General features: G+C 39.8%; 26 non-coding genes and 2 pseudogenes across 26 annotated transcripts; all 28 read right to left on the bottom strand.

Moving 5' to 3' along the window:
- Positions 1–338: 338 nt before the first annotated feature.
- Positions 339–457, bottom strand: LOC146010561 (5S ribosomal RNA; annotated as a pseudogene).
- A 345-nt stretch (positions 458–802) lies between these two features.
- On the bottom strand, positions 803–921 carry LOC146014699 (5S ribosomal RNA). Its single transcript, XR_014447645.1, has one exon. It is a non-coding gene; the product is annotated as a 5S ribosomal RNA (ribosomal RNA).
- Positions 922–1267: 346 nt separating this feature from the next.
- On the bottom strand, positions 1268–1386 carry LOC146011803 (5S ribosomal RNA). The gene has a single exon (XR_014444989.1). It is a non-coding gene; the product is annotated as a 5S ribosomal RNA (ribosomal RNA).
- A 345-nt stretch (positions 1387–1731) lies between these two features.
- LOC146015614 (5S ribosomal RNA) lies at positions 1732–1850 on the bottom strand. Its single transcript, XR_014448530.1, has one exon. It is a non-coding gene; the product is annotated as a 5S ribosomal RNA (ribosomal RNA).
- A 345-nt stretch (positions 1851–2195) lies between these two features.
- On the bottom strand, positions 2196–2310 carry LOC146011693 (5S ribosomal RNA; annotated as a pseudogene).
- Positions 2311–2655: 345 nt separating this feature from the next.
- On the bottom strand, positions 2656–2774 carry LOC146014406 (5S ribosomal RNA). Its single transcript, XR_014447362.1, has one exon. It is a non-coding gene; the product is annotated as a 5S ribosomal RNA (ribosomal RNA).
- A 345-nt stretch (positions 2775–3119) lies between these two features.
- Positions 3120–3238, bottom strand: LOC146011802 (5S ribosomal RNA). The gene has a single exon (XR_014444988.1). It is a non-coding gene; the product is annotated as a 5S ribosomal RNA (ribosomal RNA).
- A 345-nt stretch (positions 3239–3583) lies between these two features.
- LOC146017500 (5S ribosomal RNA) lies at positions 3584–3702 on the bottom strand. The gene has a single exon (XR_014450369.1). It is a non-coding gene; the product is annotated as a 5S ribosomal RNA (ribosomal RNA).
- Positions 3703–4047: 345 nt separating this feature from the next.
- LOC146014003 (5S ribosomal RNA) lies at positions 4048–4166 on the bottom strand. The gene has a single exon (XR_014446963.1). It is a non-coding gene; the product is annotated as a 5S ribosomal RNA (ribosomal RNA).
- A 345-nt stretch (positions 4167–4511) lies between these two features.
- Positions 4512–4630, bottom strand: LOC146013190 (5S ribosomal RNA). Its single transcript, XR_014446172.1, has one exon. It is a non-coding gene; the product is annotated as a 5S ribosomal RNA (ribosomal RNA).
- Positions 4631–4975: 345 nt separating this feature from the next.
- Positions 4976–5094, bottom strand: LOC146014612 (5S ribosomal RNA). Its single transcript, XR_014447561.1, has one exon. It is a non-coding gene; the product is annotated as a 5S ribosomal RNA (ribosomal RNA).
- A 345-nt stretch (positions 5095–5439) lies between these two features.
- LOC146015015 (5S ribosomal RNA) lies at positions 5440–5558 on the bottom strand. The gene has a single exon (XR_014447950.1). It is a non-coding gene; the product is annotated as a 5S ribosomal RNA (ribosomal RNA).
- A 346-nt stretch (positions 5559–5904) lies between these two features.
- Positions 5905–6023, bottom strand: LOC146011800 (5S ribosomal RNA). Its single transcript, XR_014444987.1, has one exon. It is a non-coding gene; the product is annotated as a 5S ribosomal RNA (ribosomal RNA).
- A 345-nt stretch (positions 6024–6368) lies between these two features.
- On the bottom strand, positions 6369–6487 carry LOC146011799 (5S ribosomal RNA). Its single transcript, XR_014444986.1, has one exon. It is a non-coding gene; the product is annotated as a 5S ribosomal RNA (ribosomal RNA).
- Positions 6488–6832: 345 nt separating this feature from the next.
- On the bottom strand, positions 6833–6951 carry LOC146016748 (5S ribosomal RNA). Its single transcript, XR_014449628.1, has one exon. It is a non-coding gene; the product is annotated as a 5S ribosomal RNA (ribosomal RNA).
- Positions 6952–7295: 344 nt separating this feature from the next.
- Positions 7296–7414, bottom strand: LOC146015613 (5S ribosomal RNA). The gene has a single exon (XR_014448529.1). It is a non-coding gene; the product is annotated as a 5S ribosomal RNA (ribosomal RNA).
- Positions 7415–7759: 345 nt separating this feature from the next.
- Positions 7760–7878, bottom strand: LOC146016779 (5S ribosomal RNA). The gene has a single exon (XR_014449657.1). It is a non-coding gene; the product is annotated as a 5S ribosomal RNA (ribosomal RNA).
- Positions 7879–8223: 345 nt separating this feature from the next.
- LOC146016747 (5S ribosomal RNA) lies at positions 8224–8342 on the bottom strand. Its single transcript, XR_014449627.1, has one exon. It is a non-coding gene; the product is annotated as a 5S ribosomal RNA (ribosomal RNA).
- Positions 8343–8686: 344 nt separating this feature from the next.
- LOC146015611 (5S ribosomal RNA) lies at positions 8687–8805 on the bottom strand. The gene has a single exon (XR_014448527.1). It is a non-coding gene; the product is annotated as a 5S ribosomal RNA (ribosomal RNA).
- Positions 8806–9150: 345 nt separating this feature from the next.
- LOC146016778 (5S ribosomal RNA) lies at positions 9151–9269 on the bottom strand. Its single transcript, XR_014449656.1, has one exon. It is a non-coding gene; the product is annotated as a 5S ribosomal RNA (ribosomal RNA).
- A 345-nt stretch (positions 9270–9614) lies between these two features.
- LOC146015610 (5S ribosomal RNA) lies at positions 9615–9733 on the bottom strand. Its single transcript, XR_014448526.1, has one exon. It is a non-coding gene; the product is annotated as a 5S ribosomal RNA (ribosomal RNA).
- A 345-nt stretch (positions 9734–10078) lies between these two features.
- LOC146016588 (5S ribosomal RNA) lies at positions 10079–10197 on the bottom strand. The gene has a single exon (XR_014449475.1). It is a non-coding gene; the product is annotated as a 5S ribosomal RNA (ribosomal RNA).
- A 345-nt stretch (positions 10198–10542) lies between these two features.
- Positions 10543–10661, bottom strand: LOC146016777 (5S ribosomal RNA). Its single transcript, XR_014449655.1, has one exon. It is a non-coding gene; the product is annotated as a 5S ribosomal RNA (ribosomal RNA).
- Positions 10662–11006: 345 nt separating this feature from the next.
- LOC146014004 (5S ribosomal RNA) lies at positions 11007–11125 on the bottom strand. The gene has a single exon (XR_014446964.1). It is a non-coding gene; the product is annotated as a 5S ribosomal RNA (ribosomal RNA).
- Positions 11126–11471: 346 nt separating this feature from the next.
- On the bottom strand, positions 11472–11590 carry LOC146017448 (5S ribosomal RNA). The gene has a single exon (XR_014450319.1). It is a non-coding gene; the product is annotated as a 5S ribosomal RNA (ribosomal RNA).
- A 345-nt stretch (positions 11591–11935) lies between these two features.
- Positions 11936–12054, bottom strand: LOC146014229 (5S ribosomal RNA). The gene has a single exon (XR_014447180.1). It is a non-coding gene; the product is annotated as a 5S ribosomal RNA (ribosomal RNA).
- Positions 12055–12398: 344 nt separating this feature from the next.
- On the bottom strand, positions 12399–12517 carry LOC146015722 (5S ribosomal RNA). The gene has a single exon (XR_014448634.1). It is a non-coding gene; the product is annotated as a 5S ribosomal RNA (ribosomal RNA).
- A 344-nt stretch (positions 12518–12861) lies between these two features.
- On the bottom strand, positions 12862–12980 carry LOC146014079 (5S ribosomal RNA). Its single transcript, XR_014447035.1, has one exon. It is a non-coding gene; the product is annotated as a 5S ribosomal RNA (ribosomal RNA).
- Positions 12981–13203: the final 223 nt, after the last annotated feature.

Below are 13203 nucleotides of genomic sequence, written 5' to 3'. Positions count from 1 at the left end.
AGCCACTTTTTTGCCCTCTTCTACTTCTATTACCAGGTAAGCTAATACAAAAGTTTCCTAACTGTATTGGCTTACTGAAAAAAATCATGTGTTGGTAATGTAAAAAGACCTACAGGACATGATATTAGCAGGGGGTCTTAAATTAAACTACTAAAGAGGCTCAACACTGTTTAGCTGCCAAAAGCAGTTGGAATTGGGCCTAAACAGTTTGGTAAGTCTTTAGGTGATGGCTATTGTGTCTGTTTGACCTCTTCCAAATGTCTGTGCTGGCAATAAAAAGAAAAAGTTTCCAATTTAAATAGCTAGAGAATAAAAACAATTTGCCTGTAATGTGAAAAAACCTACAGCACCTGGTGTTCCCATGTGGTCTCCCACCCAAGTACTAACCAGACCCAACACTACTTAGCTTCCAAGATCAGACGAGATTGGGCCTATCCAATGTGGTATGGCTGTAGTTGAGATACAGGCACTTTTTTGCCCTCTTCTACTTCTATCACCAGGTAAGCTAATACAAAAGTTTCCTAACTGTATTGGCTTACTGAAAAAAAACATGTGTTGGTAATGTAAAAAGACCTACAGGACATGATATTAGCAGGGGGTCTTAAATTAAACTACAAAAGAGGCTCAACACTGTTTAGCTGCCAAAAGCAGTTGGAATTGAGCCGAAACATCGTGGTAAGTCTTTAGGTGATGGCTATTGTGTCTGTTTGACCTCTTCCAAATGTCTGTGCTGGCAATAAAATGAAAAAGTTTCCAATATAAATAGCTAGAGAATAAAAACAATTTGCCAGTAATGTGAAAAAACCTACAGCACCTGGTGTTCCCATGTGGTCCCCCACCCAAGTACTAACCAGGCCCAACACTGCTTAGCTTCCAAGATCAGACGAGATTGGGCCTATCCAATGTGGTATAGCTGTAGGTGAGATACAAGCACTTTTTTGCCCTCTTCTACTTCTATCACCAGGTAAGCTAATAAAAAAGTTTCCTAACTGTATTGGCTTACTGAAAAAAATCATGTGTTGGTAATGTAAAAAGACCTACAGGACATGATATTAGCAGGGGGTCTTAAATTAAACTACTAAAGAGGCTCAACACTGTTTAGCTGCCAAAAGCAGTTGGAATTGGGCCTAAACAGTGTGGTAAGTCTTTAGGTGATGGCTATTGTGTCTGTTTGACCTCTTCCAAATGTCTGTACTGGCAATAAAAAGAAAAAGTTTCCAATTTAATGAGCTAGAGATTAAAAACTATTTGCCAGTAATGTGAAAAAAACCTACAGCACCTGGTGTTCCCATGTGGTCTCCCACCCAAGTACTAACCAGGCCCAACACTGCTTAGCTTCCAAGATCAGACGAGATTGGGCCTATCCAATGTGGTATGGCTGTAGGTGAGATACAGGCACTTTTTTGCCCTCTTCTACTTCTATCACCAGGTAAGCTAATACAAAAGTTTCCTAACTGTATTGGCTTACTGAAAAAAATCATGTGTTGGTAATGTAAAAAGACCTACAGGACATGATATTAGCAGGGGGTCTTAAATTAAACTACAAAAGAGGCTCAACACTGTTTAGCTGCCAAAAGCAGTTGGAATTGAGCCTAAACAGTGTGGTAAGTCTTTAGGTGATGGCTATTGTGTCTGTTTGACCTCTTCCAAATGTCTGTGCTGGCAATAAAAAGAAAAAGTTTCCAATATAAATAGCTAGAGAATAAAAACAATTTGCTTGTAATGTGAAAAAACCTACAGCACCTGGTGTTCCCATGTGGTCTCCCACCCAAGTACTAACCAGGCCCAACACTGCTTAGCTTCCAAGAACAGACGAGATTGGGCCTATCCAATGTGGTATGGCTGTAGGTGAAATATGGGCACTTTTTTGCCCTCTTCTACTTCTATCACCAGGTAAGCTAATAAAAAAGTTTCCTAACTGTATTGGCTTACTGAAAAAAATCATGTGTTGGTAATGTAAAAAGACCTACAGGACATGATATTAGCAGGGGGTCTTAAATTAAACTACTAAAGAGGCTCAACACTGTTTAGCTGCCAAAAGCAGTTGGAATTGGGCCTAAACAGTGTGGTAAGTCTTTATGTGATGGCTATTGTGTCTGTTTGACCTCTTCCAAATGTCTGTACTGGCAATAAAAAGAAAAAGTTTCCAATTTAAATAGCTAGAGAATAAAAACAATTTGCCTGTAATGTGAAAAAACCTACAGCACCTGGTGTTCCCATGTGGTCTCCCACCCAAGTACTAACCAGGCCACTGCTCAGCTTCCAAGATCAGACGAGATTGGGCCTATCCAATGTGGTATAGCTGTAGGTGAGATACAGGCACTTTTTTGCCCTCTTCTACTTCTATCACCAGGTAAGCTAATAAAAAAGTTTCCTAACTGTATTGGCTTACTGAAAAAAATCATGTGTTGGTAATGTAAAAAGACCTACAGGACATGATATTAGCAGGGGGTCTTAAATTAAACTACTAAAGAGGCTCAACACTGTTTAGCTGCCAAAAGCAGTTGGAATTGGGCCTAAACAGTGTGGTAAGTCTTTAGGTGATGGCTATTGTGTCTGTTTGACCTCTTCCAAATGTCTGTGCTGGCAATAAAAAGAAAAAGTTTCCAATTTAAATAGCTAGAGAATAAAAACAATTTGCCAGTCTTGTGAAAAAACCTACAGCACCTGGTGTTCCCATGTGGTCTCCCACCCAAGTACTAACCAGGCCCAACACTGCTTAGCTTCCAAGATCAGACGAGATTGGGCCTATCCAATGTGGTATAGCTGTAGGTGAGTTAAAGCCACTTTTTTGCCCTCTTCTACTTCTATTACCAGGTAAGCTAATACAAAAGTTTCCTAACTGTATTGGCTTACTGAAAAAAATCATGTGTTGGTAATGTAAAAAGACCTACAGGACATGATATTAGCAGGGGGTCTTAAATTAAACTACAAAAGAGGCTCAACACTGTTTAGCTGCCAAAAGCAGTTGGAATTGAGCCGAAACATCGTGGTAAGTCTTTAGGTGATGGCTATTGTGTCTGTTTGACCTCTTCCAAATGTCTGTGCTGGCAATAAAATGAAAAAGTTTCCAATATAAATAGCTAGAGAATAAAGACAATTTGCCAGTAATGTGAAAAAACCTACAGCACCTGGTGTTCCCATGTGGTCTCCCACCCAAGTACTAACCAGGCCCAACACTGCTTAGCTTCCAAGATCAGACGAGATTGGGCCTATCCAATGTGGTATGGCTGTAGGTGAGTTAAGTTCACTTTTTTGCCCTCTTCTACTTCTATCACCAGGTAAGCTAATACAAAAGTTTCCTAACTGTATTGGCTTACTGAAAAAAATCATGTGTTGGTAATGTAAAAAGACCTACAGGACATGATATTAGCAGGGGGTCTTAAATTAAACTACAAAAGAGGCTCAACACTGTTTAGCTGCCAAAAGCAGTTGGAATTGAGCCTAAACAGTGTGGTAAGTCTTTAGGTGATGGCTATTGTGTCTGTTTGACCTCTTCCAAATGTCTGTGCTGGCAATAAAAAGAAAAAGTTTCCAATATAAATAGCTAGAGAATAAAAACAATTTGCTTGTAATGTGAAAAAACCTACAGCACCTGGTGTTCCCATGTGGTCTCCCACCCAAGTACTAACCAGGCCCAACACTGCTTAGCTTCCAAGAACAGACAAGATTGGGCCTATCCAATGTGGTATGGCTGTAGGTGAAATATGGGCACTTTTTTGCCCTCTTCTACTTCTATCACCAGGTAAGCTAATAAAAAAGTTTCCAAACTGTATTGGCTTACTGAAAAAAATCATGTGTTGGTAATGTAAAAAGACCTACAGGACATGATATTAGCAGGGGGTCTTAAATTAAACTACTAAAGAGGCTCAACACTGTTTAGCTGCCAAAAGCAGTTGGAATTGGGCCTAAACAGTGTGGTAAGTCTTTATGTGATGGCTATTGTGTCTGTTTGACCTCTTCCAAATGTCTGTACTGGCAATAAAAAGAAAAAGTTTCCAATTTAAATAGCTAGAGAATAAAAACAATTTGCCTGTAATGTGAAAAAACCTACAGCACCTGGTGTTCCCATGTGGTCTCCCACCCAAGTACTAACCAGGCCCAACACTGCTTAGCTTCCAAGATCAGATGAGATTGGGCCTATCCAATGTGGTATAGCTGTAGGTGAGTTAATGCCACTTTTTTGCCCTCTTCTACTTCTATTACCAGGTAAGCTAATACAAAAGTTTCCTAACTGTATTGGCTTACTGAAAAAAATCATGTGTTGGTAATGTAAAAAGACCTACAGGACATGATATTAGCAGGGGGTCTTAAATTAAACTACAAAAGAGGCTCAACACTGTTTAGCTGCCAAAAGCAGTTGGAATTGAGCCGAAACATCGTGGTAAGTCTTTAGGTGATGGCTATTGTGTCTGTTTGACCTCTTCCAAATGTCTGTGCTGGCAATAAAATGAAAAAGTTTCCAATATAAATAGCTAGAGAATAAAAACAATTTGCCAGTAATGTGAAAAAACCTACAACACCTGGTGTTCCCATGTGGTCTCCCACCCAAGTACTAACCAGGCCCAACACTGCTTAGCTTCCAAGATCAGACGAGATTGGGCATATCCAATGTGGTATGGCTGTAGGTGAGTTAAATTCACTTTTTTGCCCTCTTCTACTTCTATCACCAGGTAAGCTAATACAAAAGTTTCCTAACTTTATTGGCTTACTGAAAAAAATCATGTGTTGGTAATGTAAAAAGACCTACAGGACATGATATTAGCAGGGGGTCTTAAATTAAACTACTAAAGAGGCTCAACACTGTTTAGCTGCCAAAAGCAGTTGGAATTGGGCCTAAACAGTGTGGTAAGTCTTTAGGTGATGGCTATTGTGTCTGTTTGACCTCTTCCAAATGTCTGTACTGGCAATAAAAAGAAAAAGTTTCCAATTTAATGAGCTAGAGAATACAAACAATTTGCCAGTCTTGTGAAAAAACCTACAGCACCTGGTGTTCCCATGTGGTCTCCCACCCAAGTACTAACCAGGCCCAACACTGCTTAGCTTCCAAGATCAGATGAGATTGGGCCTATCCAATGTGGTATAGCTGTAAGTGAGTTAAAGCCACTTTTTTGCCCTCTTCTACTTCTATTACCATTTAAGCTAATACAAAAGTTTCCTAACTGTATTGGCTTACTGAAAAAAATCATGTGTTGGTAATGTAAAAAGACCTACAGGACATGATATTAGCAGGGGGTCTTAAATTAAACTACAAAAGAGGCTCAACACTGTTTAGCTGCCAAAAGCAGTTGGAATTGAGCCGAAACATCGTGGTAAGTCTTTAGGTGATGGCTATTGTGTCTGTTTGACCTCTTCCAAATGTCTGTGCTGGCAATAAAATGAAAAAGTTTCCAATATAAATAGCTAGAGAATAAAAACAATTTGCCAGTAATGTGAAAAAACCTACAGCACCTGGTGTTCCCATCTGGTCTCCCACCCAAGTACTAACCAGGCCCAACACTGCTTAGCTTCCAAGATCAGACGAGATTGGGCCTATCCAATGTGGTATGGCTGTAGGTGAGTTAAATTCACTTTTTTGCCCTCTTCTACTTCTATCACCAGGTAAGCTAATACAAAAGTTTCCTAACTGTATTGGCTTACTGAAAAAAATCATGTGTTGGTAATGTAAAAAGACCTACAGGACATGATATTAGCAGGGGGTCTTAAATTAAACTACTAAAGAGGCTCAACACTTTTTAGCTGCCAAAAGCAGTTGGAATTGGGCCTAAACAGTGTGGTAAGTCTTTAGGTGATGGCTATTGTGTCTGTTTGACCTCTTCCAAATGTCTGTACTGGCAATAAAAAGAAAAAGTTTCCAATTTAATGAGCTAGAGAATAAAAACAATTTGCCAGTAATGTGAAAAAAACCTACAGCACCTGGTGTTCCCATGTGGTCTCCCACCCAAGTACTAACCAGGCCCAACACTGCTTAGCTTCCAAGATCAGACGAGATTGGGCCTATCCAATGTGGTATGGCTGTAGGTGAGATACAGGCACTTTTTTGCCCTCTTCTACTTCTATCACCAGGTAAGCTAATACAAAAGTTTCCTAACTGTATTGGCTTACTGAAAAAAATCATGTGTTGGTAATGTAAAAAGACCTACAGGACATGATATTAGCAGGGGGTCTTAAATTAAACTACTAAAGAGGCTCAACACTGTTTAGCTGCCAAAAGCAGTTGGAATTGGGCCTAAACAGTGTGGTAAGTCTTTAGGTGATGGCTATTGTGTCTGTTTGACCTCTTCCAAATGTCTGTACTGGCAATAAAAAGAAAAAATTTCCAATTTAATGAGCTAGAGAATAAAAACAATTTGCCAGTAATGTGAAAAAACCTACAGCACCTGGTGTTCCCATGTGGTCTCCCACCCAAGTACTAACCAGGCCCAACACTGCTTAGCTTCCAAGATCAGACGAGATTGGGCCTATCCAATGTGGTATGGCTGTAGGTGAGATACAGGCACTTTTTTGCCCTCTTCTACTTCTATCACCAGGTAAGCTAATACAAAAGTTTCCTAACTGTATTGGCTTACTGAAAAAAATCATGTGTTGGTAATGTAAAAAGACCTACAGGACATGATATTAGCAGGGGGTCTTAAATTAAACTACAAAAGAGGCTCAACACTGTTTAGCTGCCAAAAGCAGTTGGAATTGAGCCTAAACAGTGTGGTAAGTCTTTAGGTGATGGCTAGTGTGTCTGTTTGACCTCTTCCAAATGTCTGTGCTGGCAATATAAAGAAAAAGTTTCCAATATAAATAGCTAGAGAATAAAAACAATTTGCCAGTAATGTGAAAAAACCTACAGCACCTGGTGTTCCCAGGTGGTCTCCCACCCAAGTACTAACCAGGTCCAACACTGCTTAGCTTCCAAGATCAAACGAGTTTGGGCCTATCCAATGTGGTATGGCTGTAGGTGAAATAAAGGCACTTTTTTGCCCTCTTCTACTTCTATCACCAGGTAAGCTAATACAAAAGTTTCCTAACTGTATTGGCTTACTGAAAAAAATCATGTGTTGGTAAAGTAAAAAGACCTACAGGACATGATATTAGCAGGGGGTCTTAAATTAAACTACAAAAGAGGCTCAACACTGTTTAGCTGCCAAAAGCAGTTGGAATTGAGCCTAAACAGTGTGGTAAGTCTTTAGGTGATGGCTATTGTGTCTGTTTGACCTCTTCCAAATGTCTGTGCTGGCAATAAAAAGAAAAAGTTCCAATTTAAATAGCTAGAGAATAAAAACAATTTGCCAGTAATGTGAAAAAACCTACAGCACCTGGTGTTCCCATGTGGTCTCCCACCCAAGTACTAACCAGGCCCAACACTGCTTAGCTTCCAAGAACAGACGAGATTGGGCCTATCCAATGTGGTATGGCTGTAGGTGAAATACAGGCACTTTTTTGCCCTCTTCTACTTCTATCACCAGGTAAGCTAATACAAAAGTTTCCTAACTGTATTGGCTTACTGAAAAAAATCATGTGTTGGTAATGTAAAAAGACCTACAGGACATGATATTAGCAGGGGGTCTTAAATTAAACTACTAAAGAGGCTCAACACTGTTTAGCTGCCAAAAGCAGTTGGAATTGAGCCTAAACAGTGTGGTAAGTCTTTAGGTGATGGCTAGTGTGTCTGTTTGACCTCTTCCAAATGTCTGTGCTGGCAATAAAAAGAAAAAGTTTCCAATATAAATAGCTAGAGAATAAAAACAATTTGCCAGCAATGTGAAAAAACCTACAGCACCTGGTGTTCCCAGGTGGTCTCCCACCCAAGTACTAACCAGGCCCAACACTGCTTAGCTTCCAAGATCAGACGATATTGGGCCTATCCAATGTGGTATGGCTGTAGGTGAAATACAGGCACTTTTTTGCCCTCTTCTACTTCTATCACCAGGTAAGCTAATACAAAAGTTTCCTAACTGTATTGGCTTACTGAAAAAAATCATGTGTTGGTAAAGTAAAAAGACCTACAGGACATGATATTAGCAGGGGGTCTTAAATTAAACTACAAAAGAGGCTCAACACAGTTTAGCTGCCAAAAGCAGTTGGAATTGAGCCTAAACAGTGTGGTAAGTCTTTAGGTGATGGCTATTGTGTCTGTTTGACCTCTTCCAAATGTCTGTGCTGGCAATAAAAAGAAAAAGTTTCCAATTTAAATTGCTAGAGAATAAAAATAATTTGCCAGTAATGTGAAAAAACCTACAGCACCTGGTGTTCCCAGGTGGTCTCCCACCCAAGTACTAACCAGGTCCAACACTGCTTAGCTTCCAAGATCAAACGAGTTTGGGCCTATCCAATGTGGTATGGCTGTAGGTGAAATAAAGGCACTTTTTTGCCCTCTTCTACTTCTATCACCAGGTAAGCTAATACAAAAGTTTCCTAACTGTATTGGCTTACTGAAAAAAATCATGTGTTGGTAAAGTAAAAAGACCTACAGGACATGATATTAGCAGGGGGTCTTAAATTAAACTACAAAAGAGGCTCAACACTGTTTAGCTGCCAAAAGCAGTTGGAATTGAGCCTAAACAGTGTGGTAAGTCTTTAGGTGATGGCTATTGTGTCTGTTTGACCTCTTCCAAATGTCTGTGCTGGCAATAAAAAGAAAAAGTTCCAATTTAAATAGCTAGAGAATAAAAACAATTTGCCAGTAATGTGAAAAAACCTACAGCACCTGGTGTTCCCATGTGGTCTCCCACCCAAGTACTAACCAGGCCCAACACTGCTTAGCTTCCAAGAACAGACGAGATTGGGCCTATCCAATGTGGTATGGCTGTAGGTGAAATACAGGCACTTTTTTGCCCTCTTCTACTTCTATCACCAGGTAAGCTAATACAAAAGTTTCCTAACTGTATTGGCTTACTGAAAAAAATCATGTGTTGGTAATGTAAAAAGACCTACAGGACATGATATTAGCAGGGGGTCTTAAATTAAACTACTAAAGAGGCTCAACACTGTTTAGCTGCCAAAAGCAGTTGGAATTGAGCCTAAACAGTGTGGTAAGTCTTTAGGTGATGGCTAGTGTGTCTGTTTGACCTCTTCCAAATGTCTGTGCTGGCAATAAAAAGAAAAAGTTTCCAATATAAATAGCTAGAGAATAAAAACAATTTGCCAGCAATGTGAAAAAACCTACAGCACCTGGTGTTCCCAGGTGGTCTCCCACCCAAGTACTAACCAGGCCCAACACTGCTTAGCTTCCAAGATCAGACGATATTGGGCCTATCCAATGTGGTATGGCTGTAGGTGAAATACAGGCACTTTTTTGCCCTCTTCTACTTCTATCACCAGGTAAGCTAATACAAAAGTTTCCTAACTGTATTGGCTTACTGAAAAAAATCATGTGTTGGTAAAGTAAAAAGACCTACAGGACATGATATTAGCAGGGGGTCTTAAATTAAACTACAAAAGAGGCTCAACACAGTTTAGCTGCCAAAAGCAGTTGGAATTGAGCCTAAACAGTGTGGTAAGTCTTTAGGTGATGGCCATTGTGTCTGTTTGACCTCTTCCAAATGTCTGTGCTGGCAATAAAAAGAAAAAGTTTCCAATTTAAATTGCTAGAGAATAAAAATAATTTGCCAGTAATGTGAAAAAACCTACAGCACCTGGTGTTCCCATGTGGTCTCCCACCCAAGTACTAACCAGGCCCAACACTGCTTAGCTTCCAAGAACAGACGAGATTGGGCCTATCCAATGTGGTATGGCTGTAGGTGAGTTAAAGCCACTTTTTTGCCCTCTTCTACTTCTATCACCAGGTAAGCTAATACAAAAGTTTCCTAACTGTATTGACTTACTGAAAAAAATCATGTGTTGGTAATGTAAAAAGACCTACAGGACATGATATTAGCAGGGGGTCTTAAATTAAACTACAAAAGAGGCTCAACACTGTTTAGCTGCCAAAAGCAGTTGGAATTGAGCCTAAACAGTGTGGTAAGTCTTTAGGTGATGGCTATTGTGTCTGTTTGACCTCTTCCAAATGTCTGTGCTGGCAATAAAAAGAAAAAGTTTCCAATATAAATAGCTAGAGAATAAAAACAATTTGCCTGTAATGTGAAAAAACCTACAGCACCTGGTGCTCCCATGTGGTCTCCCACCCAAGTACTAACCAGGCCCAACACTGCTTAGCTTCCAAGAACAGACGAGATTGGGCCTATCCAATGTGGTATGGCTGTAGGTGAAATACAGGCACTTTTTTGCCCTCTTCTACTTCTATCACCAGGTAAGCTAATAAAAAAGTTTCCTAACTGTATTGGCTTACTGAAAAAAATCATGTGTTGGTAATGTAAAAAGACCTACAGGACATGATATTAGCAGGGGGTCTTAAATTAAACTACTAAAGAGGCTCAACACTGTTTAGCTGCCAAAAGCAGTTGGAATTGAGCCTAAACAGTGTGGTAAGTCTTTAGGTGATGGCTAGTGTGTCTGTTTGACCTCTTCCAAATGTCTGTGCTGGCAATAAAAAGAAAAAGTTTCCAATATAAATAGCTAGAGAATAAAAACAATTTGCCAGCAATGTGAAAAAACCTACAGCACCTGGTGTTCCCAGGTGGTCTCCCACCCAAGTACTAACCAGGCCCAACACTGCTTAGCTTCCAAGATCAGACGATATTGGGCCTATCCAATGTGGTATGGCTGTAGGTGAAATACAGGCACTTTTTTGCCCTCTTCTACTTCTATCACCAGGTAAGCTAATACAAAAGTTTCCTAACTGTATTGGCTTACTGAAAAAAATCATGTGTTGGTAAAGTAAAAAGACCTACAGGACATGATATTAGCAGGGGGTCTTAAATTAAACTACAAAAGAGGCTCAACACAGTTTAGCTGCCAAAAGCAGTTGGAATTGAGCCTAAACAGTGTGGTAAGTCTTTAGGTGATGGCTATTGTGTCTGTTTGACCTCTTCCAAATGTCTGTGCTGGCAATAAAAAGAAAAAGTTTCCAATTTAAATAGCTAGAGAATAAAAATAATTTGCCAGTAATGTGAAAAAACCTACAGCACCTGGTGTTCCCAGGTGGTCTCCCACCCAAGTACTAACCAGGCCCAACACTGCTTAGCTTCCAAGATCAGACGAGATTGGGCCTATCCAATGTGGTATGGCTGTAGGTGAGATACAGGCACTTTTTTGCCCTCTTCTACTTCTATCACCAGGTAAGCTAATAATAAAGTTTCCTAACTGTATTGGCTTACTTAAAAAAAATCATGTGTTGGTAATGTAAAAAGACCTACAGGACATGATATTAGCAGGGGGTCTTAAATTAAACTACTAAACAGGCTCAACACTGTTTAGCTGCCAAAAGCAGTTGGAATTGGGCCTAAACAGTGTGGTAAGTCTTTATGTGATGGCTATTGTGTTTGTTTGACCTCTTCCACATGTCTGTACTGGCAATAAAAAGAAAAAGTTTCCAATTTAAATAGCTAGAGAATAAAAACAATTTGCCTGTAATGTGAAAAAACCTACAGCACCTGGTGTTCCCATGTGGTCTCCCACCCAAGTACTAACCAGGCCCAACACTGCTTAGCTTATAAGTTCAGACGAGATTGTGCCTATCCAATGTGGAATGGCTGTAGGTGAGATACAGGCACTTATTTGCCCTTTTCTACTTCTATCACCAGGTAAGCTAATAAAAAAGTTTCCTAACTGTATTGGCTTACTGAAAAAAATCATGTGTTGGTAATGTAAAAAGACCTACAGGACATGATATTAGCAGAGGGTCTTAAATTAAACTACAAAAGAGGCTCAACACTGTTTAGCTGCCAAAAGCAGTTGGAATTGAGCCTAAACAGTGTGGTAAGTCTTTAGGTGATGGCTATTGTGTCTGTTTGACCTCTTCCAAATGTCTGTGCTGGCAATAAAAAGAAAAAGTTTCCAATTTAAATAGCTAGAGAATAAAAACAATTTGCCTGTAATGTGAAAAAACCTACAGCACCTGGTGTTCCCATGTGGTCTCCCACCCAAGTACTAACCAGGCCCAACACTGCTTAGCTTCCAAGATCACATGAGATTGGGCCTATCCAATGTGGTATGGCTGTAGGTGAGATACAGGCACTTTTTTGCCCTCTTCTACTTCTATCACCAGGTAAGCTAATAAAAAAGTTTCCTAACTGTATTGGCTTACTGAAAAAAATCATGTGTTGGTAATGTAAAAAGACCTACAGGACATGATATTAGCAGGGGTCTTAAATTAAACTACTAAAGAGGCTCAACACTGTTTAGCTGCCAAAAGCAGTTGGAATTGGGCCTAAACAGTGTGGTAAGTCTTTAGGTGATGGCTATTGTGTCTGTTTGACCTCTTCCAAATGTCTGTACTGGCAATAAAAAGAAAAAGTTTCCAATTTAAATAGCTAGAGAATAAAAACAATTTGCCTGTAATGTGAAAAAACCTACAGCACCTGGTGTTCCCATGTGGTCTCCCACCCAAGTACTAACCAGGCCCAACACTGCTTAGCTTCCAAGATCAGACGAGATTGGGCCTATCTAATGTGGTATGGCTGTAGGTGAGATACAGGCACTTTTTTGCCCTCTTCTACTTCTATCACCAGGTAAGCTAATAAAAAAGTTTCCTAACTGTATTGGCTTAATGAAAAAAATCATGTGTTGGTAATGTAAAAAGACCTACAGGACATGATATTAGCAGGGGTCTTAAATTAAACTACTAAAGAGGCTCAACACTGTTTAGCTGCCAAAAGCAGTTGGAATTAGGCCTAAACAGTGTGGTAAGTCTTTAGGTGATGGCTATTGTGTCTGTTTGACCTCTTCCACATGTCTGTACTGGCAATAAAAAGAAAAAGTTTCCAATTTAAATAGCTAGAGAATAAAAACAATTTGCCTGTAATGTGAAAAAACCTACAGCACCTGGTATTCCCATGTGGTCTCCCACCCAAGTACTAACCAGGCCCAACACTGCTTAGCTTCCAAGATCAGACGAGATTGGGCCTATCCAATGTGGTATGGCTGTAGATGAGATACAGGCACTTTTTTGCCCTCTTCTACTTCTATCACCAGGTAAGCTAATAAACAGTTTCCTAACTGTATTGGCTTACTGAAAAAAATCATGTGTTGGTAATGTAAAAAGACCTACAGGACATGATATTAGCAGGGGGTCTTAAATTAAACTACTAAAGAGGATCAACTCTGTTTAGCTGCCAAAAGCAGTTGGAATTGGGCCTAAACAGTGTGGTAAGT

The sequence above is a fragment of the Crinia signifera genome, chromosome 6 (genome assembly GCF_055691185.1).
Source record: "Crinia signifera chromosome 6, ASM5569118v1, whole genome shotgun sequence".
NCBI lineage: Eukaryota > Metazoa > Chordata > Amphibia > Anura > Myobatrachidae > Crinia > Crinia signifera.
Note: the sequence above shows the minus strand (reverse complement) of the source record. Positions and strands in the feature narration are given on the sequence as shown.